The sequence below is a fragment of the Protopterus annectens genome, chromosome 5.part0 (genome assembly GCF_019279795.1).
Source record: "Protopterus annectens isolate FY-2018-M chromosome 5.part0, PAN1.0, whole genome shotgun sequence".
Classification (NCBI taxonomy): domain Eukaryota; kingdom Metazoa; phylum Chordata; order Ceratodontiformes; family Protopteridae; genus Protopterus; species Protopterus annectens.
Window position 1 is genome coordinate 1,627,209,773 of NC_056735.1, and position 26,053 is coordinate 1,627,235,825.

Genomic DNA, 26,053 nt, shown 5'->3' on the forward strand with positions numbered 1-26,053 from the left:
TCAAAACTTAAAAAAGATTTACTGCTTCGCACTTAAAAACAAACTTTTTCTTGCAAGTTTCTCCAAAAAAACATGGCCAAGTATTTTCAACTATTCTGGTCATGCTTCTTTGTGTTCACTAAAAGTAATTATCAAATCAGCAAATTCTGGTTCTGTACACACTTATTTGGTTGCAAAACTGTATGAATCACTTTTTCAAATTTCAGTTTACTCATTATGGTGACACTGTTCTCGGTATCAGCCTTTTAAGTTCACAGGCTTTCATTCCAGTATTATACTTGCCAAGAATGGCTTCAATTTTTGCACAGTCCTTCCTTGCATGTAGTATACAGCGAAATGACTGCACTGTTTTCTCTAACTTGCCTTTTAAGAAGTGTACAAGTTAACAAGTTTTCTTTACCCATTTCAACAAGTGCATTATTAAAATGCTTTGTTCTTATTTGCGCAAGTACTTAATGTGTGTCCCATTTTGACATAAGCCTAACATTTAACTGTATAAAATTACAGTCAAATGACATGTATTATTTCCTAAAGCATATACAATACATATTAGCACTGATATCTTCTCCAGTGTATGCATCATTTAAAATTTTGTTTTAGGCACTAACACATACAACTGCATTCTGCCTTATTTGTGAATCTGGTACACTTCTGTTTGCTGCTTTCACTACTACAGTAATCTATAAAGCAGTTTCATAAGTTAAATTAACTCTGACAGCAGCTTTCTTTACATGCAGTCATGTTTTACTCTACACACAATTCTTTCTCAATATCTGTTGTAACAATGCTTATTAACTGCAGTCCTGGGCTATTTTCCTCAACTCAGTGAACGGATTCAGTAAGCTTTCCTGTGTGGGAATCAAACTTGAACGTATATACTATGTCACGGGATGTGGAGTAAAGTAAGCTTTAACAAGCTTACTGGTTACAAACACTTTTTTTATTTGGTTTCTCAGGTAAACATCTTGATTTACTGTTAAGTCACTAGTCCAAGGAAGCTGATAAGTATGGTTCTTTTCTTCACTCTGAGCCCGACTGTCAAGAACACAGCTGTTCTACTAAATTCATCTCTGGCCTGGAATTTTACATCAAATGCAGTTGGAATCACAGGTTCCTATTGTATACTTATTTTCTCATCCATGCTTCTTGGAACTGCATACATTTGGTTAATTTCACAGAAACCTCACCAACAAAAGTGGTGTTGAATAATAAACAGGAAGTCAGTGAACTTTAATTATGCCACAGTTTTAATATGTATTCCAAACTCCACAGCTGCAGCACAGCAGACATAGCTTTCAGTAAACAAAAACAAGCAAAGCATGGCTTGAACTAGATGAAAAACAGAAAGTACATCCAACCATTTACTCTACAACACGTGCACTAGCTACTGAAATATTGAAACTACTACAGCACAGGCAGAGATGTACATACTTGCGTCACGCATACCTCTCAACCTCTTAGGTTCATAGGTTCATACTAGGCTATCTGCCCTAGGGCATTTATAAGCCTAGCCAGAATGTGTTTGGCTTTCGCCACCCATTTTAAATTTATTTTGCTATGCCCTTTTTCGAGGTTAGTATACTGTGCCTCTGTCTAACAGTGACACAGAAGTGATACCCGGGGTAAACCTACGATCTCCCATCCACTCATCAAGATTCCTCTTTAAGAGAGTCAATGAGGGACTCTGCCTAACCTGGACTGGGATTTTATTCCAGAGTGAAGGGAGCCTCTGGGTTATGAATCTGTCCTTCCAGCATGTCCTATTTATTTCAGTGCTGAGGTTCAAGTCTCTCGAGCGTGTAGCTCGATGGGATTTGGATTTTATGAGGTGCAGCATGCCCATTAATTCCGGGTTGGACATGGCTTTATATGTCAGGCACAGATCGCCTCTGAACAGGCGGTATGCCACTGAGTAGAGCTGGAGTTTCTTTAACCGGGCAGCATATGGCATCTGTTTGAGCCCTTTGATCCTCTTGGTGAGGTACTTTTGGGGTCTTTCCAGTTGCTGCAGGTGTCTGGTAAGGTACATCCCAAAAGGGCATTGTACTCAATTATGGGCCTGATGAGGGATGAGTAAAGAGGCACGATGACCTCCCCTGATCTAGATGTGAATCCCTTCATGATTAGGTGGGCTGTATAAAATGTTTTTCTAACCACTTTGGCCACGTGGTTGTCAAATGAGAGATTGCTATCAACTTGGGTCCCCAGGTCCCTAATTACTTCTTCTGTACTTAATGGATTACCACCTATGTGGTAATTTGTGGGCACTTTGTTTTGCCAAAGGGGATGACTATACACTTTTGGCATTTAGCTTGAGGCCATGGCTCTGGCACCAGTTGTCTGTTTCTATGAGGCCCTTTTGGAGGATGCTTGTGTCGGCTGGAGAGTCGATTATGGCGCCTAGTTTGCAGTCATCTGCGAACTTGGTCAGCCACAGTCCTTCCATGTTGGCCTGTACCTCCGAGAAATATATACCGAACAAGAGAGGTCCCAGGACTGAGCCTTGTGGGACACCACTTGTAACTGGTTTGGAGTATGACATGGCTCCAGCAATTCTAACCATGTGGGTTCTGTCCTTGAGCCAGTTTGCAATCCATCTAGTGACATAGGGGTTTATATTTAAGCTGGTGAGCTTATCTATAATGCCAGAGTGGGGTATTGTATCGAAGGCTTTTGCAAGGTCCAGGTAGGCTGTGTGGACCACCTTCCCCTCGTCAATGGCCTTGGTGACTGTTTCAAAGAAATCAACCAGGTTTAAGAGGCAGGATCTGCCCTTAACAAAGCCGAACTGGGTAGGATCCAGTGTCTGTAGGTCCCCAATATCTTTATTTATGAGGTCCATGATGATCCTTTCCATAGCTTTGCAGACCAAGCTAGTCAGGCTTATGGGGCGATAGTTTCCAGGATCTGTTGAGGCACCACCTTTACGGAGAGGGACCACTGTTGCTGTACGCCACTCTCTGGGCACATATCCTGTAGTAAGGCTGAGATTGAACAGTAGTTTTATGTTTGGGTTTAGCTCTTCTTGGAGTTCATGTAGGACGCAGCCCGGGACACCATCTGGTCCCATTGATGCTGTGTTTTTTGCTTTTGAGAGGGTGGCTCTTACCTGAGCATCTGAGATGTCAGGGGGGGCAGCACTCTGCTGGGATAGATATTTGCCCTTTTGGTGGGGAGTGGGGGAGAAGTTTGCACTGAACCTGTCAGCTAGGATGTTGGCAATGTCTGTGGGTTCAGTGTATTTTTTGTCATTTTGGACTAATTCTGAGCATATCTGGGAATTACCACCCAGGTTCCTAACACAACTAAAGAAAGCCTTGTGGTTATCCTTAGTGTCCTGTGCAAGTTTTCTCTCGAAGCTGGCCTTAGACAATTTTATGAGTGCCTGTAGTTTTTTGCTAATACTGATCAGTGATGCCTTCCCTTTTTGGGATTTTGCTCTATCATTTAGTAGCTTCCTCCTTCTATTGTATAGTTTGTTTATGGCTGGGGTCCACCAGACAGGACGTCTGCCTTTGGAGGATTGGGTCTTGGTTTTATTTGGGATCGCATGATCCATGCATTCCTGAAGGTATTCATAGAATGCGTTTATAAAGGATTCTGCGGTCTGGGCCGTATTTTCCACAGGCCGGGGCTTTGAAGGATTCCACCTCGGTTTTGAGGAGTGTGAAATTTGCTTTAGAGAAGTTTTTCACTGTGGTTTTCTGGGCAGGGGGTGGGGTCAGGATGTGAATATCCAGTGAGATTAGTTTATGGTCTGATCTTACCAGTGAGGGATACACTTCTGGTCTGGAGCATAGAGTCCCCATGTTGGTGATGATCAGGTCCAGTATGTTTTCCCCTCTTGTGGGAGTGGTAACAAGTTGTTCCATAGCATTTGAGTTTATAAATTCTAGGAACCTTTGGGCTAGGGTGTTGGAGCTAGAGTAATGCTCCCAGTCTATGTTTGGGTAGTTGAAGTCGCCCAATATAATGGTGTTTGGAGAGACCTTCATATTTTCCAGTGTTCTCAGGAAGGCCGAGTGGGGTTCCTGGGTTTGGGAGGGTGGTCTGTAGCAGGCTATAAACTGGAAGGCAGTTTTACCCACTGTTAGTTGCACATGGATAGTCTCTGATGCTTCGTGCTTTGCCACCAACCTGGAGGTGTGGGTATCTTTGATGAATATCGATACTCCCCTCCTTTTGTGGTTTGGTCCAAGTTTTGGGGCCGAAAAGCATGGTATGAGGTATAACCTGGTAGTGCTGGGGTGCTCTCGGGAGCCCTGAACCAGGTTTCTGTTACTGCACAGATATCAATGTTCTCCATGCTAAGGAGAGTTTTGAGTGTGTGCATCTTGAGGTTTAGACTTCTGGCATTGAGTAGCATTACTCTTAGTTTCTTATCCCTTGTGATACCTATGGAGGTGGGTTTGTCTTTTGAGCCTTGCCTAAAAAAGGCACTATGGGGGTAGCAAGAGCCTTTGCCAATATCCGAAAGCCCAGGGGTGACAGGTGCAAGCCGTCCCTAGTGAAGCATCGTGGCTTGTCGAGCATATCATCCCAAGCTGACAGGCATTGGATCCCCTTTGAATGACACCAGTACTTAAGCTTAGAGCAAGAAATCTGGATAAGCCATAAATAAAAGTGGGACAATGGCCCTAAAATAGGGACAATTTTTTCAATATTGCTCTTACAAACTTAGAAAATTGATAAAATAACAGGTTTTGTGTTGACGTGAATTTTCTGAAGGATATGAAGTCTGAAACTCAAATGTCTGTCATTAGTTTCTAATTTCAGTCTTTAATGATTTACCACTAACTTGCTCGAAAACCACAATTTACGTAAGATGGACCAAAAAATATGAGGCCAAACTCTAGACATTCTGCGAAAGTCTGTACCAGTTGAGAGGTATGCGTTGTGTGCATCACCTATGCATTGACCTTCAATACATTATTAAGTTACCCATACATTACTACGACTGTAAATACCATCACAACAAGCTACACTACTTATGTATATCCTAATGGCAAACCTCCTTAATGGACTCTTACAAAACAAGTATTTGTTGACAAATTATCATTTAGCACATGACATACATACATTGATGACTGTTTACAGAGGCCTCTCGAAAAAAAGATAATGAAGGGCAGGAAATGCACGTTAACGCAAACACTTTACTCTAGCAATCTTCTAAGTTTATAAGACCAGTATTTAAAATCTATCCCTATGTTTGGGCTTTTCCCCATTTTGCCAGGCTTTGTTCAGATTTCTTGCAGTAACAAGTTGAGAGGTATGCTCTCAACTTCTTTAATCAAGAATGTATTTATTTATAATGCTTTGTGAATCTGGTAAGTGAACTGGTCCAAAGACCATCTTCAGTCATACAAAGAATGTATTACGTACAAAAAAAGCATTACACAAAGTGCAATTCAGAGACAGACAGCTTCATCATTATTACATTAAAGTGAATATAAGCTGCATAATAAAATGTACAAATCATAAAGTACACATACACTCATCAGAAAATGCTTTACTACACTTCTTACCAAGTAGATTTTTATGTAGACATACACTGTTTGCATAGATGGCAAAGTTCAAGTAGGCAACGTGCCCAGGTGTTAGGTAAGTTGGTTGCTAAAGCAATGTGAGGTACACACTATAGCAATGGAGGCCACATTAGAAAGGCAGACAGTTATTTTATGACATCTCAAAGTCACTCTCTCCCAACATGTTATAAAATCAGCAAAAGACAAAATATTTTGCATAAATGCAAAACTTGCAGCATGCACTGGATAAAAGTTGATGCTATTAGCCACTGTGCAGATGGTCTCAGAATGATTTTTTTGAAAGATAGTAAATTCTAAAGTTCCTAATATTCTTGTGGTATAGAACTCCATACATCAAATAATACTTTGGAGAAAGCCTTTTCACATATGCACGGGGTGAATGGTGGCCAGTGTAGCTGAATGATGGAATCACTTGTAAGGGTGTTAAGTCTGGTTTCTGAGCTGAAGTTTGTTCAACAGGTATTGCATCAACATATGTTCTGATGTCATTTTCATTCAGTCCTCAACAAATGGGTTCAGATCCAATCCTCGGATCTGACTCAAGACACTTTTTCCAGTTTGTGGAACACTGAAAACTCTTGAGCTCCTTCCTTACCCATAATGCAGTAGTCCCCTAACATACCTCAGATCTCGTTTGCCGCCTTCACTCATGGATGTGGTCACTGAAAGCTCTCAGGTAGAAGTAGAGTTTGTGAGTAAAATTAATTTTTCCTAATCTATTTATCTCTTTGAAAAACTTTATACGTATCCTCCCGTTTCTCTACATGATTACAGCATAATTCTATATTACCATAGTTGATAATCTCTTTTTTTTCTCTTTTCCCTTTTTATACCTTTAGGTATATCCTCGCATTTCCCTTTGTTTCTTTTTCTTCTCCATATTTTATATTAAAAACATCTCCCTCTTCTTTGTTACTGTAGTGCAGAAAAACACTCCAGTTTAAAAAAGCTCATCTCCCACGTAGCTGAAGGTACCTCAAGGGCAGTGGATTCAGACATTTCCATTAGGAGGCATGCTTGGCTGCGCCAGTGTGATTTTGCAGAGCCCTTCAAGGCTTACTTCATGAATGCTCTCTTTGACATAAGTTCTTCATTTGGCCCAAAAGTTAAAGACACACTATCCAGGTGACAGCAAGAAGGTAAAACCCTTTCTACTGTGGGCATACATTTTTCCACTCCTCAAAGGACCTTTTCTAGGAATCACTGAAGTGGTCAAAAATATGGTTCAGAAAGCCCCAGGGTCCCTTCCATGACCCATGCAAAGGCGGTTCCCACAGGGGCAGGGGGGAACTCTAATGGAAGACGCCACCCACGTGGCACAGGCAAGTCTGTTAAACCAAGGATCTAGACATCTCTTCACTGACAGATCCTTCCGGCGCTCCTGAAAGGAGGCCCGACTGTCCACCCTGGAGGCAGTTAGGGGGCATTTGTCTCTACACCAGAGAGTCTGGCTAGAGATTTTAAAAGATTCATGGATTATTTCCAGAGGTTATATATTACCGTTTGCCCTACACCCCCCCCCCCTTAACAGTAAACAAAATTCCCAATGTTTCACCCGGTCAGAGGAAAGCAGCAGCACTAGAAGTAAAAAAGCTGCTAGAAAAAAAAAGAGCCATCTAAGAGGTCTCCCCAGACCAGAGGGAGTCCAAAACTTACTTAAGATTCTTTTTAGTGCCAAGGAAAACAGGGGACTGGAGACCACTTTAGGATCTCAGTAATCTGAAGAAGTCAGTTCAGTACACGAAGTTCCGGATGGTCATGGTTCAGTCCATTCTGCTTTTTCTGCACAAGGACGATTGGATGTGCTCAAAAGATCTTCAGGATGTGTACTATCACATAAAATGAGCAGACAATCCAGAAGATATGTATGCTTCCGGCTAGGACCCACTCATTACCAACTCAGAGCTCTGTCCTTTGGTCTCACCACAGCCCCCAGGGTGTTCACCAAAATGCATGGCAGTAGTGGCAGCTCACTTGAGGCTGCAGTTATCCTGGGTGTTTCCTTACTTGGGAGACTGGCTCATAACCACTCCAATCAGGCATCATCTGATCAAAGCACAAGATTATGTACTCCAGTTATGTTCTCTCCTGGGAATTACTGTCGATCACAACAAATCGCAGTTAGAATCTGCTCAAACATTGGAGTTCATCAGAGCTTTGTTCAACATAGTATCCTTGCCAGTCTCCCTTCCTTTACCAAGGGTACAAACCATACAATTCCAGGTCAAAAAGGTCATTCAAAGTTTTTCTCTTTCAGCTCAATTGATCCTTCAAGCATTGGGGTCAATGTCTGCTGTAACAGTGATGGTTCTGTTAGCAAGATATCACATGTGAATTCTTCAGTGGACCTTACCAACTCAGTGTCTATTCCTCAACAACCTTTATCCACCCAAATCAAGATAACTCAGGCATGCAAAAATTACCTCTTTTGGTGGATTTACTCTGAACAGATAATGCAAGGTCACCCCTTCAGTCTTCCTCAACCCAAGGCGATAGTTATCATGAACACTTCCCAAATTGGATTGGGGGGGGGGGGGCAGCCCAAGGTACATGATCTCTTCAATAGGCCAATATGCATATCAATGTCCTAGAAATTACAGCTATCCTCCTAGCACTGCAGGCCTTCCAAGGTACTCTCCCTTCCAGGACCAGTGAGATTCAGGCAGACAATATGTCAGTGGTCTGTCACATCAACTAACAAGAAAGAACCAAATCTTAGCCCTTTGTCAAGAAGCTTTGAGAGAAGGAATGGGCAATCTCATCCAATCGATTTCTGATAGCAAATCACATTCCAGGGAAATCCAACGTGACAGCAGACAAGTTAAGCAGGTCCATTCTAATGCCTCACAAGTGGTCACTCAGCATGAAAGCTGCAGAAAAAACATTACATCAATGGGGCCACCCTTGCTGTGATCTCTTTGCATCTCCCCTCAACAACAAACACAGCAGGTTCTTTGCTTTGAACCCCCCCCCCACCCCCACCGGGGGAAATCACCGAGAGATGCTCTTCTCCATGACTGATCCCTGGTCTCCACTACATTTTTGCCTCAGTACCGCTAACCCCCAAATTTCTTCAGAAAGCATCTGACTGAAGAGCACAGTCATCCTCATTGCTCCTTATTGGCCTCATCTGATTTGGTTCCCATTTCTTTGGCTTCATCTGCTTTGCCCACCACGGATTCTGGATCCAGTTCCAGATCTCCTGTCTCACCTGACAGATATGCTACACCCGCACATTTTAGGCCTAAAATTGATCACATAGTTTCTCCACCTCCATTGACTGCTAGACAGCCCAGGCTCTCCTTCCGTCCGCATCCACCACATTCTTTTATCCTCCCACAAAGCTTCCACTAGAAAAAATGACAGAAGTAAATGGAAAAGATTTATTTTTGAGTTTTTAGCTACAATTTTTAATGAAAGTGCTAGCTGTACTTTTAATAGTTGAAAAACTATCTGCCATTTTTAATTTTCACATTGGAGTAAATAAATCATCTTTAGCTTCTTCCAAATTTTGCAAGGCCTTTATAAGGGGAGCCTTTCTTCTTAGACCCCCCCTTTTAAAGATCTCACTCCCCTGTGGGATTTTAATTTGGCTTTACAATCATTGACTCAATCTCCTTTTGCACTGGCAGCCAAGAGTGAACTAAAATTTTTAACCTGGAAGACTGTCTTTTTAGTGGCCATTACCTCTGCTAGAAGAATCTCAGAGCTTCAAGCACTTCTAAGCCTCCTTACTTGATTTTTCATAAGGATAGGGTATTCCTTATGAACCAACCCATCTTTCCTTCCTAAGATGGTGTCAGAATCCAAAATCATACTGTCAACTTTCCGATTATCTTTCCAAATTTCTCAAAGGAGAGTATATGTTGCACCTGTTGGATGCTCACAGATAGTTACATAGGACAAACATTTTCATGAAATCAGATCAATTGTCTCCTTTTCCTACTAAAAATTGGGCAAATCAATTACTAAAGTGACTTTAATCAAGACTAATTGTATTTCCTTTGTTTACAAAAAATTGGGTTTCCCTTTGTCAAAATTTCTAAAAGCTCATGCTACCAGGTCTATGGCAACTTCTTCTGTATTTTTATCCAGATCTTCCTTAGATGATATTTGTGCAGCTGCAACATGGGCTACTCCTCATACCTTTAATGCTCATTATAAACTGGATCTGGTCTGTAGGGGAAGAGTGGGCTTCGGTTCAGCAGTGCTCAGGAATACCCTTCCTTAGAGTCCTGAGATTTAGGTAGTTGGGGATTCTGTCCCACTTGTTGAGGAATGAGTGAAAATGACAACAACAATAAAAAGTTACGTATTCACTATAATGTTCCATTGTGTTGTCCATTTTCATTATTCCTCAACTACCCCATCCCTCCCACCCCTTACCAATTTGACTTCTGGAAGTATGAGAAGATGCTAAAGGAACCAATGTTCCTATATTTGAGCTCCAGATACTGTTATATCTTTTTATTTTTTAAATATTATATAGGCTTAAAGGACAGTAAACAAGATCTGAAGTATGTTAGGGGAACTAGTGCATTATGGGTAAGGGAAGAGCTGCAGAGGTTTCAGTGTTCCAAGAGCTGGGAAAAGTGGCCAAGATGGATCCGAACCCATCTGATGAAAAAAAATGAAAATAGACAACACAGATGGAACATTATGGTGAGTACATAACTTTTTTTTCCTGAACAACAAGTAGCATAAAACTGGTACTGTTGATTGATTGTAAACCAAGAGGATTTACCAGAAGAAAAAAATAAGAGGCAGAACAAAAACATAAGGCAAATTAAAAGATGTTTTGCAAAATTGGGAAAGTACAGTTGTGTACACTTACCATAAATGTAGATGTTCGAGTGTATTCACTGTTGCAGTCATTACATTTGGGTTATCTGCTTGCAGGTAACCCTCAGTCGGCCTGATTAACAAAGTCTTGGGTCCTGCATCAGTTGCTGTCCCTTCTTCCATGACGTCAGGTCGAAAGGGGTATAAAATATGCAGCCGATGCCATTACATCAGTTTTTCTTGCCCCAGATGTCAGGTGCCCCCCAAATGGGGAGCAATTAAATATAAACGTACAATGATATACCTCCAACAAAAAAGCAAACACACAAAAAAGGCTTTTAAGCATAGTAAAAGAAAGTAGAGGTATAGCCAAAAGAAGTTAGGGGGCTGGAGGGAGAGTAACCAGGACTGCAACAGTGAATACACTTGAACATCTACATTTATGGTAAGTGTGCACAACTGTACTATGTTCTGCATGTTTCACTGTAGCAGTCATTACATTTGGGTAGATTCCCAAAGCTATGGCTGGGAGGAGGAATTTGGATAGCATTAGGACCAGCTATAAGTTCCTGCAAGACTGCAGTGGCCAAGCCAGCTCTAGATTTAGAGAAAATTGGCAAATGATAATGCTTGGTGAAAGTATGTACAGAACTCCAGGTAGTAGCTTCTAGGATGTCCCTGGTAGGGATGCCTCTGAGAAAGGCTGTAGAGGTAGATGTAGCCCTTGTGGAGAGAGCTCTGATCCCCTGGGGGATAGGTTTTCAATGGTGCTTATAGCAGAAATGAATGCAATGGCCTATCCATTTAGAAATGGTTTGCTTTGAAATAGCCTTCCGCTCTGCCCCTGCAGCAAATGCCACCAACAGTTGTTCAGATTTCCTTTGAGGTTTAGTCCTGTCCAAGTAGAATCTAAGTTGTCTGTGCACATCTAAGGAGTTCAGTATCCGTTCTCCTTTGTTCTGTGGATTGGGAAAGAAGGTTGGCAAATTAATGGATTGATTTAGAGCCACACTGGATACCACCTTGGGCATGAAGGATGGACTGGTTCTGAGGGACACCCTGTCCACATGAAAGATGATGAAAGGCTCCAATGCCATAAGGGCCTGTAATTCAGATACCCTTCTAGCTGAAGTGATTGCTAAAAGGAAAGCTGTTTTCCAAGAAAGAAATTTTAAGTCTGCATAGCAGCTGGCTCGAAAGGAAGTAGATTGAGTTTCTCCAAAACATAGTTAAGGTCCCAGGCTGGGGTTGGAGCTCACCTGGGTGGTCTCAAATTTTTGGCCCCTCTGAGGAACTGCTTGAGCAGTGGATGAGAGAAGAAGGGAGGTCCTGTGTTACAATGAGCTGAAATGGCTGAAGCGTGGATTTTAATGGAGGAAAAAAGACAGGCCCTTGTAATGCATCTCAGTTAAGTATTGTAAAATCTGAGGTAAATTGGGTGCTGCTGTGCTTATCCCTAGAGACTGGTTCCAAGCACAAAATCTTTTCCATTTTTCAGCATAAAATTTTCTAATACTAGGCCTCCTTGTCTCTAAAATGATATCCATCACAGGTTTACTGAAGGATGGTAAAGGAGAGATTATGTAATTAGCCAGGCTGCAAGTTTCAGCGTTAGACGCTGAGGGTGCAGAATCTGGTTCTCCTGCTGAGACAACAGGGAAGGAGTCTGAGGCAGGTGCCATGGGGGTAACCGTGACACACTGAGCAGGAGGGAGTACCAATGTTGGCGTGGCCAGTCTGGAGCAATCAAAATCATCCTTGGTTTGTCCTTTTTAATTTTTAGTTGTACTTTGGAGAGCAGAGGCAGAGGGGGAAAGGCAAAGACCGATAGGTTTTTCCAGCTGAAGGACAGAGCATCCACTTTCCAGGCTTGTTTGTTGGGAGTCCTTGTGCAAAATTTGTCCAATTGGTAGTTCTGGGGAGAGGCAAACAGGTCTATATCTGGGCTCCCCCATCTGCTTGTCAACATGTTGAAAATCCTTGGTTCCAGTTTCCACTCATGTGGGTCCATGAGGTTTCTGCTTAGTCTGTCTGCCAGTGTATTTAACTTTCCTGGCAGGAATTGAGCTTGTAGGTGCACTTGATAGCTCAAAGCTGTGTTCCACAAAGCCATGGCTAGTCTGCAGAGTGGGTAAGAATGTGTACCCCCCAGCTTGTTTATCTACCACATAACAGTGGTGTTGTCCATCTTTACCATAAGTTGTCCTGGAAGAATGTGGTCCTTGAAGGCTGTCAGAGCATTCTGTGCAGCTAACCTTTCTTTTTGACTGATATGCAGGTGCGTTTGACTTGGGTTCCATTTTCCCTGAATGCACGTCCCTGCCAGGTGAGCCCCCCATGCATAGTCTGATGCATCTGTTAGGGTTTGGGTGGCAGGGGATGGTGTGAAAGGTAGTCCCTTGTTTTGGTGGCCCACCAAAGGAATTCTAATCATAGGCAAGGTATGATAGGAATCATTGCTTCTAGTCCTGAGAATGTTGACACCATAGGCTTTTTAGATACCACTGTAGTTTCCTCATATGCAGTCTTGCATATGGAATTAAAAGAATGCAGGAGGCCATGAACCCCGATGCTTACAGTATTTGTCTTGCAGATAGCAGGGTTTTTGTGACCACTTGTTTCAAGTAGGTTGTCAAATGAATTTGTTTCTCTGGTGTGAGGTAAGCCATCTGGGAAGCTGTATTCCAGCTTGCTCCCAGGAATACAATTTGTTGACAGAGTACCAGGTGTGATTTATTTTTGTTTATGGTGTACCCCAGACAAGTTAGAACCCTTTGCACAAAGGCCAGATGATTCAAAAGTATGTCCTGGCTTTCTGCCTGAATTAGGCAATCGTCCAAGTAAGGGTATATTTGAATATTTCTTTGCCTGCAAAATGCAATAACTGGAGCTAGGCACTTTGTTAATACCCTGGGTGCAGTAGATAAGCCAAAGGGCAGTGCAGAGAACTGACCGTGCGTGGAGCCTGCTTTGAAGCATAGATATCTTCTGCAAGATTCCCTGATTGGGATGTGCAGGTATGCTTCTTTTAGATCTAGTGTTGCCAACCAGGCATCTTTGCCTAGCATAGGAAGTAATTGGTGAAGAGTCAGCATCTTGAATTTTGGAATCTCCAAAAAGGTGTTTAGACAGACCCAGAACAGGACGCCATGAATTGTCTTTTCTGGGTACCAAGAAAAGTCTTGAGTAGAAACCTTGTCCCTTTTCCTCTTCTGGTACCAGTTGAATAGCCCCCATGCTTAAGAGAGAAAGTACTTGTTTTTGGGCCTCTGCCCACTGATTTGGGGGTAGGTCCGGCCACCCGCTTGGTGTTGGCAACGTGTGGAAGTGAAATCTGTATCCCTGGGACACTATATTTAAAACCCATTTGTCCTGGGTAATGAGTTCCCAGTTGTTTGCATGAAGAGCAATCTTTCCCCCCAAAGGGGCAGTCAGTTGATAAGTGCTTGGACATTTTAAAAGGAAGTCATTGAGACAGTTTACCATAGGGGGAGTCTTATTAATCCCAGATTTGGAAGTGGAGGCCCCCCACTGCTAAGTCCTGTGTGTCCCCTGGGACTGAAACCTGGGGTTTTTGCTGTATTTCGGTTCGGCTTGAGAAGACCTGGAAGGGGCTGGAAAGGACTAATTCTTGGAGGGACAGTGCCTACTAAATCTAGGAGGCTGAACTTGTAAGAAACCTTTAACAGTTGGCATAGATTTAGCTTTATCTTCCATCTTCTTAAGAACTTCCTCAGCCTTGTTGCCAAACAGGCTGCCCTGATTTAAGGGAGCATCCAACAATTTAGCTTTAACATGATCAGGCAAAGATTGCTCCTTTAGCCAAGCATGCCTTCTGAGCACAGACCCAGTAACTGCAGCCCTGCAAGAGGCCTCTAATAAATCAAAACCACATTGCAAAGTATGTTTTCCAACTTGTTCAGCAGAATGCATTAAATCCTGTAAGTCTTTATTTTCCACACAGTCAGGAATCAAAATCATTTTCTGTTTAAGCAATCCAATAACATGTTGCTGATACATATGAAGCTGGCAGTTTAAAGCCCTAATGGCCAAGGTTGCAGAAGTGTAAACCTTCTTACCCCATCTATCCAGCGCCCTGGAGTCTCTATCAGAAGGGGTAGGATTTTTCGCAGTAGAAGCCTTAATGCCCTTGGGTCCCTGTGAAATAGTCTCTGGATCCGCAATAGGATTTTTAAAAAGGAACTTGTGTGACTCAGGAACCCTGTAGTATCTGTCAGGTTTTCTGGAAGCAGGAGGCAAGGAATCAGGGGCCAAGCTAGATTCCGAAAAAGCATCAACAACAATGTCTAGTACAGGAGGAATAGCTAAAGGCCTATGCTGAGGTAGGAGTAAGAAATCCCCAAGCCTCTTTTTTGAATTAGAAAAGTCCTGGCTTTCCCAGTGGAAATGCTCCCTTAGAGTATGTAATGTTTCCCCAAAAGAAAAATCCTCTGGAGGGGAAGTAGAGGGAATGGAGTCCTCTGCATCAGAATCCTCATAAGTAGATAAGGGCAAATCCAGATCATCAGAAGAATCAGAAAAAACAGAATCCTGGTCAGAAGGTTCATAAATAACTTCAGTCCTAGGCCTCTTAGATGGGGGGGGGGGGTGGCCACCCCTGATTAGAGTTATTAGATCTTCAGCCATTCTCATTATGTGTTTTTTAGGCATAGAGGCCTGAGCATGTGGCCTGGGAGTCGTTTTTTCAGGCATGGTTCGAGATTTAGGCCTTAGTGAAGAAGGAGGCGTCGGTTTAATCTGCAAGTCCGTAGGCCTGAACACACCCTCAGAAACTGGTGCCTGCACAGCGGCTCCGGACTCATCCAAGGTAGAGACATCCACAAGTTCCATACTTGATGCATCTCGCGGCATCCAAATGGGTCTCAGTAGAGGCCTGCGAATCAGAAGTAGCGGGTATCAGAGGCTGCAAAAGCACCTCCCTGAGTACCGGAGAACTGGCGAATGGCTTAGGAGAAGCATCATTGGCAATTTTGGACCTCGGCGGCCTGTCTCCGTCTTTATCTTTGCATTTTTTCAGAATCCCAGTAGTTGGATGGTTAACCGACGACATTTCTGGATAATTAAACAGAGAACTGAAATATTTAGAGGCAAAAATATATCGACAACTGATTAAATAAAGCACAAAACCTACAGCAAGGTACGTCGTGGTCAGGGCCTAGGCAAGGAATACAGTACGAATGAAAATCTTTATGAGGTATTTGGTTTCCACAAGTAATGCAATTATTAACTTTTACTGACATCGGTAAGGAGCAAGAAAAAGTTTCTCCAACGGCGTACTTAGCTTTAGTTAAAGACTTCGGTTCTGAAACTCGAAAACGAAAATTTCAGGAGTCAGCCAACTGGCACTTGCAAACTGCTTCTGCTTTGGGCACGGCACGGCAAGAAAAACTAATGTAATGGCGTCATCTGCATGTTTTATACCCCTGACGACCTGACATCATGGAAGAAGGGACACCAACCGATGCAGGACCCAAGACTTTGTTAATCAGGCCGACTGAGGGCTACCTGCAAGCCTATAACCCAAATGTAATGACTGCAACAGTGAAACACGCAGAACATCAGCTGAGAGGAATGCTTAGCCCCTATGTGCTTCTATTATATATATGATTGATAAGCTTAACCTGGAAAGTGGACCTTCTATGACATCCTTCTTTGCATACATCTTCTCAAAGATAAATGTTATATAATCACAGCCACACATGCCTGCAAAATTAATCTGTGCCCTTACCTTTTCACTGTTTGCCTCACTGCTCACGAAGATGCACTCAGAAAGCAAGCTGCATGTGATCTCTCCTGTATGCCTTAATTGCAGGAGTGTAGTTAAACCATTCCTGCAAAAAATGAAGGCAAGAAATGCATTAATTAATTTGTGCAGTCAACATTCAAACATGCATATTCCCTAACTGCATTTACTAGATCTTTCAGATTCCTGTGTTTCTTGAAAAAATCTGACAATTTCACCCATCTGTCCATTTTCCAATACATAGTTCAGCCTATTTAGAGTTTGTTGGGGTGATGTAAGGCTGACAGCCAATCCTGGATGGGACACTAGTGTACCCCAGAGCAATGGTCTCACATACACACAAAACAGGAAGTTCATACACTTGGTAATTAACCTACTGGCTTGTCTTTGGGATATAGATTAAACCAGAAACCCAGCTGAAAACCACTAGGACACAGAGAACATGTCCCAAAAGGAAGCAAAGGGCAGCAATACTAACCAATACACCACAACGCCACCCAGAGTTACAACTTGTTTTACTGTATGTTTAAGTTTATGTTGTCAAAAATACCCATTACCTTGTATATATTTCCTAGACCTCTACAAATAAAACAGTATTTCAAGACTCATTCAAATCATGTATGAAAGACTGTTCACAGTAACATACTTGTGAAGAAGATGTAGGTCAACTACATTACAATTCAACTTCTGATTGCAATAAACATTATATTTACCACTATTAGAAGCTCAAACAGAAACATGTATGAGGTTACGCATGTATGAGAAACTGTTTAAATACATGTTTTTGACAAAACAAGCAACTTTCCCATTTATTTCAAAAAAGTGACAGAGGACAAAGTACAAATGCATTTCTTCCTTGGTAACATTAAAATTTAGTTTGGAGGCATAGTTTTAAAGACACCAGTCTTTAATCCAAACAGCACACCATCTTGTTCCCATTTGCCTTGTCCATCCACATAACACGGCAATATTAGCTTTTGAAGCAGCTTTTTTATCCTTGAATCAATTTTAACAAGTGGCATACTTTAAAAATGTGCTTCTATGTCTCTACAGTGAATGACATGAAGCAACCTACCTGTGCAGCAAATGTTACACCTACGGTTAAAATTAAACTAAAAGTAAACGTTATCAGATTTATGCTGCTAAGCGGACTGTAGTAACTTGACAGAGACAGCTTGATTCTGCAAAATACTGTGATGCTAGAAAGGGGAAGTGTATAGGACCCTCACAATGGAGACATGACTGTAACACAGAATGACGTTGAAATGGGAAGTGAAATGGAAAGTACAGTTTTGTACAGTTACCATAAATGTAGATGTTCGAGTGTATTCACTGTTGCAGTCATTACATTTGGGTAATCTGCTGGCAGGTTGCCCTCAGTCAGCCTGAATTCCAAAGTCTTGGGTCCTGCGTCAGTTGCTGTCTCCTCTTCCAGGTCGTCAAGGGTGTAAAACATGCAGCCGGCGCCATTTTCTTTAGTTTTTCTTGCCCCAGATGTCAGGTGCCCCCAAAAAGGTAGCAAAAATATGTATGTATGTATATATATATATATATATATATATATATATATATATATATATATATATATATATATATATACTTTACCTTCATCTACAAGCAAATACACCACATAGGTTGTAGAAGATAGATAAGGAAAGATAAACTCCAGAATGAAAGGGGAATGGCGGGAGGGTAACCTGGACTGCAACAGTGAATACACTCAAACATCTACATTTATGGTAAGTGTACAAAACTGTACCATGTTCTTTGTGTTTCACTGTTGCAGTCATTAAATTTGGGTAGAATCCCAAAGCTATGGTTGGGTGGCCGGAGATAAACAGCATTATGTGCGGCTATAAGGCCCTGCAGAACTGCAGTGGCAAAGCCTGCCCTGGACTTAGAGTAGAGAGGCAAATGATAATGCTTTGTAAAGGTGTGAACAGAATTCCAAGTAGCAGCCTCTAGAATGTCTTTGGTTGGTACTCCTCTGAGAAAGGCTGCTGAAGTAGCTGCAGCTCTGGTGGAATGAGACCTAATGCCCTTGGGCACAGGATTACCATGGTGTAAGTAGCAGAAACGAATGCAGTGGCTTATCTGCTTTGAAATAGCCTTTCCTTCTTATCCTGCAGCATATGCCACTAGTAATTGCTCAATTTTACTTAGAGCTTTAGTCTTGCTCAAGTAGAATCTTAGCTGTCTGTGTACATCCAGGGAATGCAGAATTCTCTCCCCCTTGTTCTGCAGATTTGGATAAAAGGTTGGCAGATGAATAGTTTGGTTAAGAGCCACACTGGAAACCACCTTAGGCATAAGTGTAGGATTTGTCCTCAGAGACACCCTGTCTGGGTAAAATATGATAAAAGGCTCTATAGCCATGAGGGCCTGTAGCTCTAAAACTCTTCTTGCTGAAGTAATTGCTAGTAGCAAAGCTGTTTTCCATGATAAGAACTTTATATCAGCGGTAGCAGCTGGTTCAAATGGAGGCAGGGTGAGCTTTTCCAACACATAATTGAGGTCCCATGCAGGTATTGGTGATTTTCTAGGAGGCCTTAAATTTTTGGCTCCTCTAAGATACTGCTTTAGTAAAAGATGAGAAAAGATTGGTGGCTTTGTATTGTAATGAGCTGAAATGGCAGAGGCATGGATTTTAATTGATGAGAAAGATAGGCCTTTGCCAAACATCTCAGTCAAATATTGTAATATCTTAGGAATATTTGGTTCTGCTGTACCAGTCCCCTGTGATTGATTCCAAGCACAGAATCTCTTCCATTTATCCGCATAAGATTTTCTAGTACTAGGCCTTCTGGCTTCTAAAATGACATCCATCACAGCTTTACTGAGAGGTGTTGTTTGTATAACTACATGATCAGCCATGCTGCCAGGTTCAGTGTCTGGAGTTGATTGTGCAGGATCTGATTGTTTTGCTGGGACAGTAGTTGAGGTCTTTGAGGTAAGATCCAAGCTGGGTATTGAGACAAGTTCCTTAGGATTGGGTACCAGTATTGGTGGGGCCAGTCCGGGGCAACTAGTATCATCTTTGGTTTCTCTTGTCTGACTTTTAGGAGGACCTTGGGAAGAAGAGGCAGAGGAGGAAAGGTGTAAACTGATAGGTTTTTCCAACTGAAGGATAGAGCGTCCACTTTACATGCTTGTCTGTGATAAGTCCTTGTGCAGAATCTTTTCAATTGATAATTTTGAGGAGAGGCAAAAAGATCTATGTCTGGGCTCCCCCATTTCTTTGTTATCATGCTGAAGACTTGTGGATCTAGTTTCCACTTGTGAGGATCCATAAGGTTTCTGCTTAAATCGTCTGCCAGAGTATTTTGCTTTCCTGGCAGGAATTGAGCTTGAAGATGTATTTGGTAAGTCAAAGCTGTGCCCCATAGTGCCATGGCTAATCTGCAAAGGGGGTACGAGTGTGTCCCCCCCTGCTTGTTTATGTACCACATGACCGTGGTGTTGTCCGTCTTTATCATTAGTTGCCCTGGATGAAGGAAGTCTGGCTGTTAGGGCATTTTGAACAGCTAGTATCTCTTTCTGGTTGATATGTAGATGCATTTGTTTTGGGGTGCATATGCCCTGAATGCATCTTCCTGCCATGTGGGCCCCCCCAGGCATAATCTGATACATCTGTTAAGATTTGGCTGGCAGGGGGTAGAGTGAAGGACCGTCCTATGTTTTGGTGACATGCCTTTGCCCACCACAGAAACTCCCGTTGTAGGCAGGGAATGAGAGAAATCAATGTTTCCAGACTGTGACAATGTTGACTCCATAAACTTTTTAGGTACCATTGCAGTTTCCTCATATGCAGTCTTGCATATGGAATCAGTAGAATGCAGGATGCCATGAAGTCCAAACAATGAAAAAATCCGAAGCGTGACAGAGAAACACAAAAATCCAAGCAGAGTGGCAAACCCAAGAATCTATGAACATTTTATGATATTTCCAAACAGAAAGATTCTAATGCCTTTTTTAAACATTCCCTAACATGCCCCAATTATGAATTAAGGTTTTTAGTTTTACAACAAGTGGTGCCAGAGGGGGTGACTGGGAGACAGCCTTGGAATACAGAGAACTTCTCTGGCAACTAAGGCTGAACGCCAATAGACCCCCCAGGCATGAATGACAACATCAATATCATCAGCATTCTTAAAAACAAAATGGCACGCTTGTGAGATTTTTGGGTTTTAGACAGTGTCATTACACATTGTATATATATATATATATATATATATATATATATATATATATATATATATATATATATATATTTAACTGTTTTTTAGATATTTATTATTGTAATTACTTTTTAATAACACAAGAATATATTTATATTTTCTTAAACCATTTAACAAATTTTCTTAGTTTAACATTCTTAAACATTTTTAATGTTCTTTAATGTAATCCCATTTTTTGTAGTGATATTCCTTTATTTAACCCTGTTTTTGGTTGTGGCACTGTCTTATTCAATTCAAGTTTTTAACATACTATTTTCCAGCGATACCCTTGGCTTGGAGATGTTTTTTAATTGTATTCTCCTTTAATTGTATCATTCAGTTGTTATATTGAATTGCAATGCTTAATTAATTAATTAAGCAATTTAGTGATTTAGAAATGACTATTTAATGTGGCCATTTGGCATTTTTAAAATTAACTTGAGGAAGCTCAGCATTAAGCTGAGCGAAAGCGCTTGTTATATCGTTTTGTCCATTTGATGTGAATAAACATCTCAACTTGGATTACCTTCGCTCTGCTTTCCTTTTTGGTTACCAGGTCACTGCACATGGACTAGTTGGGTTTGCCACTCTGCCTGGATTTTTGTGTTTCTTAGGATGCCATGAAGCCCAAAGCCTGCAGAATTTGCCTTGCAGATAACTGGGTTTTTGTTGCCATCAGTTTGAAGTAAGTAGTTAGTTGCCTTTGCTTGTCTGGCGTGAGGTAAGCCATCTGGGCAGTTGTATCCAAGCTTGCACCCAGGAATGTTATCTTTTGAGATGGTACCAGTTGTGATTTCTTTTCGTTTATCATGTACCCTAGGCATGTTAGAAGCCTTTTCACAAATGCCAGGTGTTGAAGAAGAATGTCCTTGTTCTCTGCTTGAATGAGACAGTTATCCAAGTAAGGATATATTTGAATACTTCTTTGTCTGCAAAATGCAATTACTGGTGCCAGGCACTTTGTAAAGACCCTGGGCGCAGTAGATAAGCAGTGCAGAGAATTGGTAATGCATCAAGCCAGCCTTGAATCTGAGGCATCTTCTGCATGATTGTCTTATTGGGACATGCAGGCATGCCTCTTTTAGGTCTAATGTCACCAGTCAAGCATTCTTGCCCAGCATGGGCAGAAGCTGCTGCAAAGTCAGCATTTTGAATTTTGGAATGTCCAGGTATGTGTTCAAAATCGATAAATCCAGTATTGGCTGCCAGGCCTTGTCCTTTCTGGGTACGAAGAACAGTCGAGTAAAAACCTTGTCCTTTTTCCCAAATCCATGAGGAACGTAACCTGTTTCTGTGCCTCTGCCCATTGATTTTTTGGCAGATCTGATCAACCGTTTGCCATTGGCAGAGTATGGAAATGGAATCTGTATTCCTGTAATACTATGTTTAGCACCCACTTGTCCTGGGTTAACTGCCAATTTTGAGCAAAAAGTGCTAATTTTCCCCCTAAGGGTGCTGCCTAAAGATAAGTGCTTGGTGCAGGCAGAGGAAAGTCATTGGGACTGTTTTCTGTAGGTTTGCGCTTTATCTCCTCCAGATCTGGAGGTAGAAGTGCCCCCATTGCTTTGACCTGTATGAATCTTGCACCTGGTATCTGGAACCCTTAGGGCATCTGGATTTGCCCCTCTGAGCTCTGTCTGACACAGGAAAGGACTAATTTTTTGTAGGCCAGTGTCTACTGAATCTTGATGGCTGCACTTGTAAGAAGTCTTTTACAGTTTGCATAGACTTAGCTTTGTCTTCCATTTTCTTTAAAACCTCTTCTGCCTTAATACCAAACAGAGTATCATGCTATAAAGGTGCATCTAACAATTTAGCTTTAACATGATCAGGTAAATTTTGTTCTTTTAGCCAGCCATGCCCTCCTATTCACAGACCCAGAAACTGCGGCCCTGCAGGAGGCCTCTAAGGAATCAAAACCACACTGCAAAGTATGCTTTCCAACCTGTTCAGCTGCATGCAATAATTCCTGCAATTCTTTATTTTCTGCACATTCAGAAATCAACATCATTTTCTGTTTCAGCAATCCTATAACATGTTGTTGATACTTGAGCATATGAAATTGACAATTTAAGGCCCTAATTGCTAAGGTTGCATTGGTATAAACCTTTTTTCCCCATCTATCCAGTGCCCTTGAATCTCTGTCAGAGGGGGTAGGATTTTTTGCTGTTGAGGCCTTAACTCCCTTTGGACCCTATGAAAAAGTTTCAGGATCAGCAGCAGGGTTTCTAAATAAAAACTTATGAGAGTCAGGGACCCTGCAATATCTGTCAGGCTTGCTGGGAGCCGGAGGTAAAGAGTCTGGGGTCAAACTCGACTCCGAAAACACATCATTCACAATGTCTAAAACAGGGGGAATGGCTAAAGGCCTGTGCTGAGGGAGAAGAAAATCCTTGAGCCTCTTTTTTGATTCTGAGAAATCTTGACTCTCCCAGTGAAAATGCTCCCTCAAAGTATGCAAAGTTTCTCCAAATGAATAATCCTCAGGAGGTGATACAGATGGTATAGATTCCTCTGCATCTGAATCTTCATAGGGAGGTACAGATAATTCCTGATCAGAAGAGGAATCAGAAGAAATAGAAACCTAATCTGAAGATTCATAATCAGTGTCTTGCCTAGGCCTCTTATCTGGAGGGGGATGGGTAACCCTGATCAAGGTAATAAGGTCTTCAGCCATTTTGATCATCTGTTTTTTAGGCATAGAGGCCTGTGCATGTGGCTCATGCATCAGTTTTTTAGTTTTAGAAGTTGCTTTTGTCTTTGGTTTTGCAGCTGTCATCGATTTGATATGCAAATGTTGAGGCCTGAATACACCCTCAGGAGCCGGTGCCTGCTCAGCGGCTCCGGACCCATCAGAGGGAGATACATCCGTGGGTCCAATACTTTGAGTATCTCGCGGCATGCCGGACTCCACATGGGTGTCAGTAGGGGCCTGCAACTCGAAAGTAGCGGGTATCAGGGGCTGCGAAAGCACCTCACTGAGTACCGGCGAACCGGCGACTGGCTTAGGAGAAGCTTTGTTGTCGGTTTTGGACCTTGACTGTCTCTCTCTGTCCTTTTCTTTGCGTTTTTTATGCACTCCGGTAGTCGGATTGCTATCCGACAACATTTCTGGGTAGTTAAATCTGTTTCCAAAATACTTTGATGCAAAAATATACAGACGTTTAATAGTGCGTTGGTTAAATCTAGCACAAAACCGACAGCCAGGCACATTATGATCAGGGCCTAGGCAGGGACTACAGTATAAATGGAAATCCTTATGAGGTATTTGCTTCCCACAAGTAATACAATTACTAACTTTTTCTGACATCGGTATGGAAAAAAGTTTCCCCACCGGGGTACTTATCTTTAGTGAAGACTTCGGTTCTGAAACTCAAACTCGGATATTTCAGTAGTCGGCTGACAGACACTTGTGAAATGCTTCTGCTTCGGGCACTGCGCGGCAAGAAAGACTAAAGAAAATGGCATCGGCTGCATGTTTTATACCCCTGACGACCTGACGTCATGGAAGAGGAGACAGCAACCGACGCAGGACCCAAGACTTTGGAATTCAGGACAACTGAGGGCAACCTGCCAGCAGATTACACAAATGTAATGACTGCAACAGTGAAACACAAAGAACATTAACAGAGGTTTGAATGTGCAGCAGACTGAGGGTTAGATGGAAAAGTCTCAGAACAGGGTATCCATACAGCATTTACCTTTTGCTTTTTATGCTGCTGAAAAGTCCAGCCTCCAGGCAGCAGACTTACATTAGGTGCAAGTACTGATTTGGACAGGGACATGCAAAATCTGTGTGGATTAGCAAGAGAGGAGCATGCCAAGCACAGCTACATGGACTGGGGATGCCCTCTTAAGGCCCTTGTTCATCACACTAATCCTTAGCAAGCTGCTATGTGCTACCAGTGATCATGTACAAAGATGAGCAAAAACCACATCTGTGTGGTGAGCATGAGTACCACGGATAAGGCAATACAGCACATTACAGCACACACCAGTACATTACAGCACACACCTGTATATTCTAGCACACACCGGTATATTATAGCGCAAACCTCCTAAACCTCCTACATGATACTTACCTATACCCGCTGAAGACATCTCTAGTGAGCCTTCGGAATGCACTTCAGGGCAACATTATTAACCATATTTGTGATTAACAGCTTAAACCGGATACTGTGAATGTACCAGCAGTTTGTTTAGAAATTATTTCAGCTACTGATTATGATCTACTATATACTATGAACTAACTGCTTGAAGCTTCCTTACAAGAATTAGGGCTAATGAGATTACATTTTCTAATAGAGTCTGTGTTTTCTTAGGAAATATCAGACTTGAACTTGCAGAATTCTAAATGAAGATACTATAAACTGGTTTCCAGAAAAGAAAAAATTAATAAGTGTCGATATCTGCTTAAATGGCTTTAGGTAGTGAAGGTGCAGGGGACAGGGACTACAGATAGATAAGAGTACTCGGGTGGATTTTGATTGTGTGCGCTTGTGCTATTATGATAACTATGGTCTGGAAATTACCTTGGACACTATAGAGTTAGACAATGTGGAGATAAATGACAATGCTGGCCCCAGCAATTAAACAAACTCATTATAACAGCTGATAACTATATTACAACAGGATGAGACAATAGCAAAATTAGCAAAAAATACTGAGAGCACATGATGAAACATTAGGAAATGAGGATACACAATCAGAATATAAGGAACGTGCTGAGGTGGGTTGGGGGGGCTAGATCCCAGTGAAAGAGACAATAGAAGTAAATGCAAATTATGCGTGACATGGGAAGAGAAGCAGTAAATATTCAATGTGACAAACACTGAATGGACCAATAAACATATACTGCCCCCTCACAAAGATTGGGAATTAAAAAAGGGATTTTAGTCACTGTTTAAAATGCTATAAATGTATTACCCACAGCTGGTATAGCCAAGGGGTTCCTACTGGAACATCGAATTTCCAATTGTTTGAATCACTAAAGGTCGACCTTTAATGATCGAACAATTGGAAATTCGAATTCTTTAAAATGAACGTAAAAAAAAAAAAAAAAGGAAAAAGTAAAGGGTGTAGGCAGGGGGGAAAGCCCCCTGCACCCCCCACACCTCCCGCTACTTAAATATACCAACTCCGAGATCTTGCTACAATGCAGGAAAGGGAAATCTTCCCTTTCCGCACTGTAGTGCATTAAAGTGCGATCTCGGAGTTGGTACATTTAAGTAGTGGGGTGCAGGGCTTGCCCCCCTGCTTTAACCCATCAGGGTACGTTGTCTGTTTTTTTTTTTTTTTTTTAATTTCGAAGTTACGGAACTTCGATCATATGGTGTTGACCATATGGTATTCGAAGTTCCGTAACTTCGATTTTCTAATAGGTAACCATAGCGAAGGTAACTGTCACTTGCCTGAGAGGGTGTCATTATCTGGCATTAAAGGAGCACTACTTAATCAGAGTAAAAAAACATTTGAGCTATACAGGGAGGTCATTATAGTAGCTGTCAATAATGACACAGGAAGAATAAGTATTAAAGACATATGTAAAGCTATAGAAGTAATCATACAGAATGGAAATGAAACGGACATTAATTTCACACTGATAGATATATTATCATCTCCAAGACTGGCCAACTATAAGACCAGTTTGGCAAGTACTCTCTCAACAGTAAAATCAGCAGGACAGATCTAAAAACTGGAAATTAGCAGACAGGCTTATGTGAAAACCTATCGCAGCACTAGAT

General features: G+C 41.8%; 1 long non-coding RNA gene across 2 annotated transcripts in view; it reads right to left on the minus strand.

The window, feature by feature from the left end:
• The window catches only part of LOC122801800, a 1,337,717-nt gene that overhangs the window by 168,696 nt on the left and 1,142,968 nt on the right, over positions 1-26,053 (minus strand). For both annotated transcript variants that reach the window (XR_006364805.1, XR_006364806.1), the window contains exon 4: positions 16,078-16,180. This is a non-coding gene — a long non-coding RNA (uncharacterized LOC122801800). The remainder of the gene's footprint in view (positions 1-16,077; positions 16,181-26,053) is intronic.